We start from the raw sequence: 12,927 nt of genomic DNA on the forward strand, positions 1-12,927 counted from the left end.
TTTTGTGGTGGGGCATGGGATCTTCCTGTTCCACCATTGTCAATGGAGTTTCCCCAGTGAATGCACTCCTCACCGCTGGGAAACTCACGGTGGTGGGATTTGATTTTGATTTGATTTATTATTGTCACATGTATTAGTATACAGTGAAAAGTATTCTTTCTTGCGCCTATACAGACAAAGCATAGAGAAGAAAAGGAGAGGAATGTCGTGTTACAGTCATAGCTAGGGTGTAGAGAAAGATCAACTTAATTTGAGGTAGGTGTGCTTTTGGCAAGACTGAAAAATCCTGTTGGTGTGAATGGCTGGAAAGCTCCTGCCTACATTTCAATTCCAGCATTCTCTAGCGCCTCCAGCCCAAGAGGTTTTACATGGGGCTGGATTTTATGGGGCACTGCGGCTCCTGCCCCTTGGCTAACAGGTTGAGGGCAGAGTCCACCCACAATCCTAATTTAATGCTGGGAGCAGCATTGGAGGTTGGAGGCTGGAGACAAGACTTTGATGGGGGAGTCACATAGTTGTACAGGTACTGGACTTGTAATCCAGAGGCCCAGGCTAATTTGGCGTCATATCCCACCACAACAGCTGGTTTATTGAATTTACATTCAATTAATAAAATCTGGAATTGAAAGCTCATCTCAGTAATGGTGACCATGACGATTGGCGAAAAATCCATCTCGTTCACTAATGTCCTCTAGGAAGGAAATCTGTCGTCATTACCTGGTCTGGCCTACATGTGATTCCAGAGCCACAGCACGGTGGTTGACTCATAACTTCCTTCTGAAATGGCCTTGCAAGCCACTTGTTCAAAGGCAATTAGGAAATGAATACTGATCTTGCCAGCGACGCCCATGTCCCATGAAAGAATAAAGAAAAAGATACTTTCTGTAGTCCCAGCACCTTCAGCCAGGAGCAGTGGTCATTGCTGGGACTACAAACAGTGGCACCATGTCGAGGAGCCGAGGAATGTCTGGGATTGAGATTGAGGGGGTGTGGGGGATATGCTAAAGTGCCCATGGGGGAGGGTTAAGGAGGGGGGCTTGAATGGGCCTCGGGGGCCTACAATGTATGTCCTAAGCTAAAGTTGTCAGGCTCCCCCCCCCCCCCCCCCGCAAACTGCAGGTAAAACACTGGCAGGGGTGGGATGAGGCCATTAATTACCACTTGACGGCTGTAACAGTTTCGGGGGAAGACAAGCCATCTGATGCCTCCCTCGTCCCACCATGATTTCAAACAGACTAGTATCTGGCAAGAAGGCAGTGGGAATGTGCGGCACACTTTCAAATCTGCTGGTGGAGGAGTGTAAAATCTAACCCATTGTTTCCCTTTGACCTAGGAATACAAGTACATAGTTCGTTGAAAGCAGCGTTACAGGTAGACAGAGCGGTGAAGAAGGAGTTTAGCACACTGACCTTCATCAGTCAGGACATTAAGTATTGGAGTTGGGACATTATGTTACAGTTGCATAAGTCATTGGTGAGGCCGCACTTGGGGTATTGTGTACAATTTTGGTCACCCTGTTATAGGAAAGACATTGACAAACTGGAAAGAGTGCAGAGAAGATTTACGAGAATTTTGCCAGGTTTAGTGGGCCAGGCTAGGGCTGTATTCCTTAGAACGTAGGAGAATGAGGAGTGACCTAACTGAGGCATATAAAATCATGAGGGGCACAGATAGGATGAACACATATAGTTTTTTCCCAGGGTAGGGGAATTGAAAACTAGAGGGCATAGGTTTAAGGTGAGAGAGGAAAGATTTACAAGGGACCTGAGGGGCAACTTCTTCACGCAGAATGTGGTGCGTATATGGAACAGGCTGCCAGAGAAAGTGGCAAATTCAATAGCAACATTTAAAAAGCATTTGGATAAGTACATGGATGGGAAAGGATTAGAGGGATATGGGCCCAAACGCACACAATTGGGACTAGCTGGGACGGCACCATGGTTAGCATGGACTGGTTGAGCCGAAGGGCCTGTTTGCATGCTGTATTGCTCAATTGCTCTATGTACCACAGCAGGAGGGCCTTAGACAGTGATCATAGAATCATAGAATTCTTACAGTGCAGAAGGAGGCCATTCACCCATCGAGTCTACACCAACCACAATCCCACCCTATTCCCGTAACTCTACATATTTACCCTGCCAATCCCCCTGACACTAGGGTCAATCCATCATGGCCAATCAAGCTAAAGAGCACATCTTTGGACTGTGGGAGGAAACCAAAGCACCCGGAGGAAACCCACGCAGACACGGGGAGAACATGCAAACTCCACACAGACAGTGATCCAAGGCCAGAATTGAACCTGGGTCCCTGGTGCTGTGGGGCAGCAGTGCTAACCACTGTGCCACCCTAATCTTTCCCCATTGAACCTGTGCAGTGACTGACACAAGATTTAGTGCAAGCTTTAGCACATAGTCCTCGGCGTTGGAATGTGTCAATCTGCACCACTTGGTCATCGACAGCGGGGCAGACCAAAGAGTGTCTTTCACCAAGTTGATGGTTCCCCAACAGAAGTTGATTTCTCTCGATGTGCATTGACGCACAGCGTGTAGAGCACAGAGTTCTGCGTTAGGAGCTTCTCAGGATCAACTTTGACAAAATTTTCTGCATCATTTTCATATCTGCTTTGCAAAGGCCCACGCACCCCGGACATTCTCTCTTCCATCTTCTTCCTTCGGGAAAGGTCTGAGGACACGTACCAACCGACTCAAGAACAGCTTCTTCCCTACTGCCATCAGACTTTTGAATGGACCTACTTTACATTAAGTTGATCTTTCTCTACATCCTAGCTATGACTGTAACACTACATTCTGCACTCTCTCATTTCCTTCTCTATGAATGGTATGCTTTGTCTGTATAGTGCGCAAGAAACAATAATTTTCACTATATACTAATACATGTGACAATAATAAATCAAATCAAACATAAAAACATAGAAAATAGAAGCAGGAGTTGGCCATTCAGCCCTTCAAATCTGCTCCGCTGTTCATTTTGATCATGGCTGATCATCAAATTCAATGTCCTGATCCCGCCTTCCCCTCATATCCTTTGATCCCTTTAGCCCCAAGAGATATATTGTTGGAACACTCCAGAGGGACATCTTTGTCAGTCTCTTCCCCACCAGAGCTGTCTTGAGGGCAGTCCATGGTGGTGCTGAGACACCAAATACGCAAGGATCTGTAGCAGGGAGCACTTTGTATACCAAGTTGCTCCAGTTTGATTCAACAATGTGGCCTCTGGGCTACTTCAGAGGGAAGTTAAGAGTTAACCACATTGTTGTCAGTCTGAAGCAGACTGGATAAGGACAGAAGCTAGGCTATGGAGTCACAGGGATAATTGGATTCTCCGGGCTGACAAAATCTGACAGTGCTAGTCTCATCTGCAGGATGCCTGCTATACAGGAACTGGTGGTCAAAGAACCATATAAAAGTGACTGATGCCCAACCGAGTGGGTGGAGGAGTTGTCAGTCAAACAGTCGTAGCATCTGTTTCCCTAAAGTGTTTCTCGTCTGGTACCGTTTAAGATCTTATCTGACTTTTTTTCATGGTACAATGTTGCTCCTTCACATCTCCTCACTCATCACCTTTTATCTTTCAAAGAGTTCCCTGTTGCCCTAGGCTGTCAGGAGAATCTCACCATTGCAAAAAGCAAGCTTTAACCTGATCGCAATGTAAATAAGTCCTATTGTGTTTGTATTTACAGTCTTCCATTACACACACACATACACCCCTCCCCCTTCCAAACTCTCCAGATAGAAAAATTTCCCAGAATATGTGGGGGAAACTCTGAGCAGACTGGTTGTTGGCTGGGTGTTATTTGGTACTTTCTGTAGACCTGTCTCTTTTTTTTTTCTGTCTGGCTTGTTCTGCTTTCGGTTGGGGGAGGGTAGTTCAGATGTGGGTGGAAGTTTCAGTAAAGTACAGAATTGGCTGAGTGTCAGGAAGAGTTATGCCCTTTTACTTTAACTTCAGATTTAGCAGTGACACAACTACCGAGTTTCCCTCAGTCTTCACTAGAATTTACAGAATTCTGGTTTATTTTTTGCACAGCGAGTGCTCTTTGTTTCCTCTTTGTTTCCTCTTTCTTTGTCGGTTGCCAAGGTTTGGTTTTAATTTCACTCTACAGCAAGATGGGATATACTCTGGACTCATTTGACATTTTTGAAACAATCCCCCCCCGCCTCCCCATCTCCGAAGCAAACGTTTAATACGGTGCAGCTGAAGGGCACAGTCACCCTGCTGCGGTGCCAGCAGGTTACCCATCAGGACAGGTGGAGCAGCCTGTGCAGCTCTTTCCTCTGAAAAAAGGGATTAAGAGGAGAGGTGATAAGAGTCTTGATGAAGGTGTAATGGGCGGGGGTGGTGGGGAATCCCTCAGTGTGGATGCGCAGAAACTGTCTTCACTTGTGGGTAAGAGAAAGGGGCATAGATACAAACTAGCCAAAAAACTAGCGAAGCGTGGTGGCACAGTGGTTAGCGCTGCTGCCTCACAGCGCCAGAGACCCGGGTTCAATTCCGGCCTCGGGTCATTGGCTGTGTGGAGTTTGCACATTCTCCCTGTGTCTACGTGGGTTTCCTCCGGGTGCACCAGTTTCCTCCCTCAGTCCAAAGGTGGGTTAGGTTGATTGGCCATGGTAAATTGCCCCTTAGTGTCAGGGGACTAGCAGAGTAAATACATGGGTTTATGGGATAGGGCCTGGGTGGGATTGTTGTCGGTGCAGGACGATGGCCGAATGGCCTCCTGCTGGAATGCAGGGATTCTATGATTCTATGAAAAAGTCAAAAAAAAAAGAATTTGAGGAGAACAAAGAACTTGCACTTATTTAACAGGTTTCAGGATGTCTCAGAGAACTTTATAGCAATTAACTATGACTCAAATATTAGATAAGGTAATTAGCCATAGCTCATGAGGGATAGGCAACTCTCCCAGTTAAAGAGTTGACTATATAACCTGAGGGACTCCACTCCACATCAAGCATAGGACAAAGTAAGGAGTCAGGTTTCTGCAGCCTGGCATCCCTGGTCCAGGGATTGACTTCACCCCATTGACACAATTCTGAATCACACACTAGCCAGCTAGTCAAATGAACTAGCTAAGCGATCTCCACTTATTGATTTCGGTCCATGGTTAAATATGTGATTTGATTTATTATTGTCTCATGTATTGGTATACAGTGAAAAGTATTGTTTCTTGTGCGCTATACAGACTAAACATACCGTACATAGAGAAGGAATGGGGAGAGTGCAAAATGTAGTGTTACAGTCATAGCTAGGGTTTAGAGAAAGGTCAACTTAATGGAGATAGGTCAAAGAACAAAGAACAAAGAACAATACAGCACAGGAACAGGCCCTTCGGCCCTCCAAGCCCGCGCCGCTCCCCGGTCCAGGATTGAATCCTGAATCCAGGATCCCCACCCAATTTTCCAGCCTATCTACATACCAATATCCTATCCACCGAGCTGTCCCTCACAGCTACGATGCTTTGTTCATTACAACCTATTAACTTACCCCCACCCCCCCATTCCAGACCATGTGATCTCCAGGGAGAGGCGAAAACCCAGAGTGAAAAACCCCAGGGCCAATATGGGGAAAAAAAAATCTGGGAAATTCCTCTCCGACCCCCTGAGGCGATCGAAACGAGTCCAGGAGATCACAATGGCCCCGATCGGAAAATGCTTCCCAACCCTAGTCATTTCCACTTCCACGAACACCATATGAATCCCCTGCCCCCGAGACAGGTTCCCAACTATCCGCAGTCTCACTCTGTACTGGCACCAGCAAGATGATCGTAGAATGAAGCCTTGAAACGAGAAACCAGGAACAATTAGCCCGCGCCGCTCCCTGGTCCAAACTAGATCACTCTTTTGTATCCCTCCATTCCCACTCCGTTCATATAGCTGTCTAGATAAGTCTTAAACGTTTCCAGTGTGTCCGCCTCCACCACCTTGCCCGGCAACACATTCCAGGCCCCCACGACCCTCTGTGTGAAATATGTCCTTCTGATATCTGTGTTAAACCTCCCCCCCTTCACCTTGAACCTATGACCCCTCGTGAACGTCACCACCGACCCGGGGAAAAGCTTCCCACCGTTCACCCTATCTATGCCTTTCATAATTTTATACACCTCTATTAAGTCTCCCCTCATCCTCCGTCTTTCCAAGGAGAACAACCCCAGTTTCCCCAATCTCTCCTCATAACCAAGCCCCTCCATACCAGGCAACATCCTGGTAAACCTCCTCTGTACTCTCTCCAAAGCCTCCACGTCCTTCTGGTAGTGTGGCGACCAGAACTGGACGCAGTATTCCAAATGCGGCCGAACCAACGTTCTATACATCTGCAACATCAGACCCCAACTTTTATACTCTATGCCCCGTCCTATAAAGGCAAGCATGCCATATGCCTTCTTCACCACCTTCTCCACCTGTGACGTCACCTTCAAAGATCTGTGGACTTGCACACCCAGGTCCCTCTGCGTCTCTACACCCTTTATGGTTCTTCCATTTATCGTGTAGCTCCTCCCTACATTATTCCCACCAAAATGCATCACTTCGCATTTATCAGGATTGAACTCCATCTGCCATTTCCTTGCCCAAATTTCCAGCCTATCTATATCCTTCTGTAGCCTCTGACAATGTTCCTCACTATCTGCAAGTCCTGCCAGTTTTGTGTCGTCCGCAAACTTACTGATCACCCCAGTTACTCCTTCTTCCAGATCATTTATATAAATCACAAACAGCAGAGGTCCCAATACAGAGCCCTGCGGTACACCACTAGTCACAGGCCTCCAGCCGGAAAAAGACCCTTCCACTACCACCCTCTGTCTTCTATGACCAAGCCAGTTCTCCACCCATCTAGCCACCTCCCCCTTTATCCCATGGGATCCAACCTTTTTCACTAGCCTACCATGAGGGACTTTGTCAAACGCTTTACTAAAGTCCATATAGACAACATCCACGGCCCTTCCTTCGTCAACCATTTTGGTCACTTCTTCAAAAAACACCACCAGGTTCGTGAGGCATGACCTCCCTCTCACAAAACCATGTTGACTATCGTTAATGAGTTTATTCCTTTCTAAATGCGCATACATCCTATCTTTAAGAATCTTCTCCAACAACTTCCCCACCACGGACGTCAAGCTCACCGGCCTATAATTACCCGGGTTATCCTTCCTACCCTTCTTAAATAACGGGACCACATTGGCTATCCTCCAATCCTCTGGGACCTCACCTGTGTCCAGTGACGAGACAAAGATTTGCGTCAGAGGCCCAACTATTTCACCTCTCGTCTCCCTGAGCAGCCTTGGATAGATTCCATCAGGCCCTGGGGATTTGTCAGTCTTTATATTCTCTAACAAACCTAACACTTCCTCCTTTGTAATGGAGATTTTCTCCAACGGTTCAACACTCCCCTCCGAGACACTCCCAGTCAACACATCCCTCTCCTTAGTGAATACCGACGCAAAGTATTCATTTAGGATCTCCCCTACCTCTTTGGGCTCCAAGCATAAGTCCCCACTTTTGTCCCTGAGAGGTCCGATTTTTTCCCTTACAACCCTTTTGTTCCTAACGTATGAATAAAATGCCTTGGGATTCTCCTTAATCCTGTCTGCCAAGAACATTTCGTGACCCCTTTTTGCTCTTCTAATTCCCCGTTTGAGTATTTTCCTACTTTCATTATACTCTTCCAGAGCTCCCTCCGTTTTTAGCTGCTTGGACCTAACATACGCCTCTCTTTTCCTTTTGACCAGTCCCTCAATTTCCCTGGTTATCCACGGTTCTCTAATCCTACCCTTCCTATCCTTCTTTTTTACAGGCACATGCTTGTCCTGTAGCCCTAACAACCATTCCTTAAAAGACTGCCACATACCAGATGTGGATTTACCCTCAAACAGCCTCTCCCAATCAAGAGCTGCCAATTTCTGCCTGATCCCAATAAAGTTAGCCTTCCCCCAATCCAACACCTTACCCTTGGGACACCACTCATCCTTTTCCATCACTATCCTAAAGCTAACAGAATTGTGGTCACTATTTGCCACATGTTCCCCGACCAAAACTTTGAAGACCTGACCGGGTTCATTCCCCAGCACCAGGTCCAGTATAGCCCCCTCTCTAGTTGGGCTGTCCACATATTGTTCCAACGAACCCTCCTGTACACATTTTACAAATGCCTCACCATCCAGAGTCCCTGCCCTCAGCGATTTCCAGTCTATACCAGGGAAATTGAAGTCTCCCACTACAACAACCCTATATTTCCTGCACCTATCCAGTATCTCCTGACATATCCATTCTTCCACTTCCCTTGGGCTGTTGGGGGGCCTGTAGTACACCCCCAACATAGTGACTGCGCCTTTCCTGTTTCTAAGCTCCACCCAGAGTGACTCGCTACACGACTCCTCCGAATTGTCCTCCCTCTGCACCGCTGTAATATGCTCTCCAACCAATACCGCTACTCCCCCACCTCTTTTGGCCCCTCCTCTGTCTCGCCTAAAACACCTGTACCCTGGAATATTCAGCTGCCAGTCCTGTCCCTCTTTCAACCAAGTCTCCGTCACCGCAACCACATCCAAATTCCTCGTGCGCATTAAGGCCCCAAGTTCGTCTGTTTTACCTGCTACGCTCCTTGCATTGAAGTATAAGCACTCCAGACCCCCAGGCTCAGTGAGGTCGTCCTCCCCCAGAGTGCTCTTCTTCTTTGCCAGCCTTGTCCCAGCCCCAAGCTCGTCCCCAGCCACCACACTTATAGACCTAATAGTTTGATCCCCACCCCCCTGCCACACTAGTTTAAACCCCCCCGAACTGCATTAGCAAAGCTCCCAGCCAGGATATTTGTGCCCTTCCAACTTAGTTGTGACCCCTCCCTCTTGTACAGGTGCCATCCTCTCCTGAAAACCTCCCATTGGTCTATGAAAATAAAGCCCTCCCTCCTGGACCAGTCCTTTAGCCAGGCATTCATTTGAACCAACTCCCTATTCTTATCCTCACTGGCACGAGGCATTGGGAGCAGCCCAGAGATGGCCACCCTAGTGACCCTACTTTTTAACCTATTTCCCAACTCCCTGAATTGCTCCCTTAGGACCCCCCTACTCTTCCTATCTACGTCATTTCCACCAATGTGTATAATGACATCCGTTTCTTTATCTTCCCCTTTTAAAATGCCTCCTATCCGCTCGGAGACATCCGTGACCCCAGCACCAGGTAGGCAGACTACCATCCTGGAGTCCCGTTCGCCCCCACAGAATCGCCTGTCTGTCCCTCTAACTGACGCATTTCAAAAGGTCATTTCAAAAGTGTGATGGCAGCAGGGAAGAAGCTGTTCTTGAGTCAGTTGGTATGTATCCTCAGACGTTTGGATCTTTTTCCTGATAGAAGAAGGTGGAAGAGAGTACGTCCAGGGTGTGTGAGGTCCTTGATAATGCAGGCTGCTTTTCCAAGGCAGCAGGAAGTGTAGCCACTGTCAATGGGTGGGAGGCTGATTTGAGTGATGGACTGAGCTTCGTTCATGACCCATTGTAGTTTATTGCAGTCTTGGTCAGAGCCTGAGCCATACCAAGCTGTGATACAACCAGAGAAAATGCTTTCTATGGTACATCTGTAAAAGTTGGTGAGAATCGTAGTGGACATGCCAAATTTCCTTAGTCTCCTGAGAAAGTAGAGGCGTTGCTGGGCTTTCTTAACTATAGTATCAGCATGGAGGGACCAGGACAGGTTGTTAGTGACCTGGACACCTAAAAACTTGAAGCTCTCGACCATTAACAGGACACTGAGGAGAATTCCACTGCTCTTCTTCAAAAAATACCCACGGGATCTTTTATGTCCACAACAGAGTGCTTATCCAGCAGTAAGGATAATCCAGTTGCAAGCAATAAAATAACTAACTTCATAAAAAAAGAAATCTCTTTACACCACACCCTGAACCACAAATGCTGCCCACAATCCCCATCTGCTTTCTATTTATACTGGGTCAGCTAGTCAACTGACCACCACACCACTTTGTCTTTGGCTACATTGTCAACTGGGTCAGCTGGTCAGCTGGCCCTCACAGCATGTTATCATTGGTTGCATTATAATAAAAACACGGAGGTCAGATGGTATTCAACCTCAGAGAGTCAAGGTGTGCAGGATACACTACTGAAGGCTGGTCTTTAAGCTTTTATTCAGAGACTCATATTGCCCATTGAACCAACCAGCTCTGTTTCAGCTTCATCTTATATAAATGAATGCTGGTGAGTGCCGATTTAAAACCATCACGTGAATACATTTAAAAATCCAATTAATATACAGGAACGCAGTTTAATGTCCCGTATCTCTGCTAGTGAAGCACTGCCTCAGTGCTACATGGGAGTGCATCCCAGGATACTAAAAGAGATGGCGGGAGAAATAGCAAATGCACTAGTGGTAATTTACTAAAATTCACTGGACTTGGGTGGTTCCCGCAGATTGGAAAACAGCAAGTTTGACGCCACTGTTTAAAAAAGGAGGTAGACAAAAGGCAGTTAACTATAGGTCGGTTAGCTTAACTTCTGTAGTAGGGAAAATGCTTGAATCTATCATCAAGGAAAAATAGCGAGATATCTGGATATAAATTGTCCCATTGGGAAGATGCAGCATGGGTTCATAAATTTGGTGGAATTCTTTGAGAACATTACATGTGCTGTGGACAATGGGGAACCTGTGGATGTGGTGTATCTGGATTTCCAGAAGGCATTTGACAAGGTGCCGCACCAAAGATTGCTACATAAGATAAAGGTGCACAGTGTTACGGGTAATGTATTAGCATGGATAGAGGATTGGTTAACTAACAGAAAGCAAAGAGTGGGGGTAAATGGGTGTTTTTCTGGTTGGCGATCAGTGACTAGTGGTGTGCCTCAGGGATCAATGTTGGGACCGCAATTGTTTACGATTTACATAGATGATTTGGAGTTGGGGACCAAGTGTAGTGTGTCAAAATTCGCAGATGACACTAAGATGGGTGGAAGAGCAAAGTGTGCAGAGGACGCTGAAAGTCTGCAAAGGGATATAAATAATCTAAGTGAGTGGGTGAGGGTCTGGCAGATGGAGCACAATGTTGGTAAATGTGAGGTCATCCATTTTTGGTAGGAATAACAGCAAAATGGACTATTATTTAAATTGTAAAAAATTGCAACATGCTGCTCTGCAGAGGGACCTGGGTGTCCTTGTGCAGGAATCTCAAGGAGTTGGTTTGCAGGTGCATCAGGTAATCAAGAACATAGAACATAGAACATTACAGCGCAGTATAGGTCCTTTGGCCCTCGATGTTGCGCCGACCAGTGGAACCGATCTAAAGCCCCTCTAATCTACACTATTCCAATATCATCCATATGTTTATCCAATAACCATTTGAATGCTCTTAATGTTGACGAGTCCACTACTGCTGCAGGCAGGGCATTCCACACCCTTACTACTCTCTGAGTAAAGAACCTACCTCTAACATCTGTCCTATATCTCTCACCCCTCAATTTAAAGCTATGTCCCCTCATGCTAGCCATCACCATCCGAGGAAAAAGGCTCTCATTATCCACCCTATCTAATCCTCTGATCATCTTGTATGCCTCTATTAAGTCACCTCTTAACCTTCTTCTCTCTAACGAAAACAACCTCAAGCCCCTCAGCCTTTCCTCATACGATTTTCCCACCATACCAGGCAACATCCTGGTAAATCTCCTCTGCACCCTTTCCAACACTTCCACATCTTTCCTATAATACGGCGACCAGAACTGTACGCAATACTCCAAATGCGGCCGCACCAGAGTTTTGTACAGTTGCAGCATGACCTCCTGGCTCCGAAACTCAATCCCTCTACCAATAAAAGCTAACACACCGTACGCCTTCTTAACAACCCTATCAACCTGGGTGCCAACTTTCAGGGATCTATGCACATGGACACCGAAATCTCTCTGCTCATCCACACTACCAAGTATCTTACCATTAGCCCAGTACTCTGTATTCCTGTTACTCCTTCCAAAGTGAATCACCTCACACTTTTCCGCATTAAACTCCATTTGCCACCTCTCAGCCCAGCTCTGCAGCTTATCTATGTCCCTCTGTAACCTGCCACTTCCCTCCGCACTGTCTACAACTCCACCGACTTTAGTGTCTTCCACAAATTTACTAATCCATCCTTCCACGCCCTCATCCAGGTCATTAATAAAAATGACAAACAGCAGTGGCCCCAAAACAGATCCTTGCGGTACACCACTAGTAACTGAACTCCAGGATGAATATTTCCCATCAACCACCACCCTCTGTTTTCTTACAGTTAGCCAATTCCTGATCCAAACCACTAAATCACCCTCAATCCCATGTGTCCGTATTTTCTGCAAAAGCTTACCATGGGGAACCTTATCAAACGCTTTGCTGAAATCCATAAAGGCAAATAGAATTTTGTCCTTCATTGAACAAGAACAAAGAACAATACAGCACAGGAACAGGCCCTTCGGCCCTCCAAGCCCACGCCGCTCCCTGGTCCAAACTAGACCATTCTTTTGTATCCCTCCATTTCCACTCCGTTCATGTGGCTATCTAGATAAGTCTTAAACGTTCCCAGTGTGTCCGCCTCCACACCTTGCCCGGCAGCACATTCTAGGCCCCCACCACCCTCTGTGTAAAATACGTCCTTCTGATATCCGTGTTAAACCTCCCCCCCCTCACCTTGAACCTATGACCCCTCGTGAAGATTTGCTAGAAGGATGGAGTTTAAAAACAGTGAGGTTATGTTGCAGCTGTATAAGATGCTGGTGAGGCCACACCTGGAGTACTGTGTACAGTTTTGGTCTACTTACTTGAGAAAGGATATACTGGCACTGGAGGGGGTGCAGAGGAGATTCACTAGGTTGATTCCAGCTTATGAGGAGAGACTGAGTAGACTGGGGCTATACTCATTGGAATTCAGAAGAATGAGGGGAGGTCTTAT

This window comes from Mustelus asterias, chromosome 7 (assembly GCF_964213995.1).
Source record: "Mustelus asterias chromosome 7, sMusAst1.hap1.1, whole genome shotgun sequence".
NCBI classification, from domain to species: domain Eukaryota; kingdom Metazoa; phylum Chordata; class Chondrichthyes; order Carcharhiniformes; family Triakidae; genus Mustelus; species Mustelus asterias.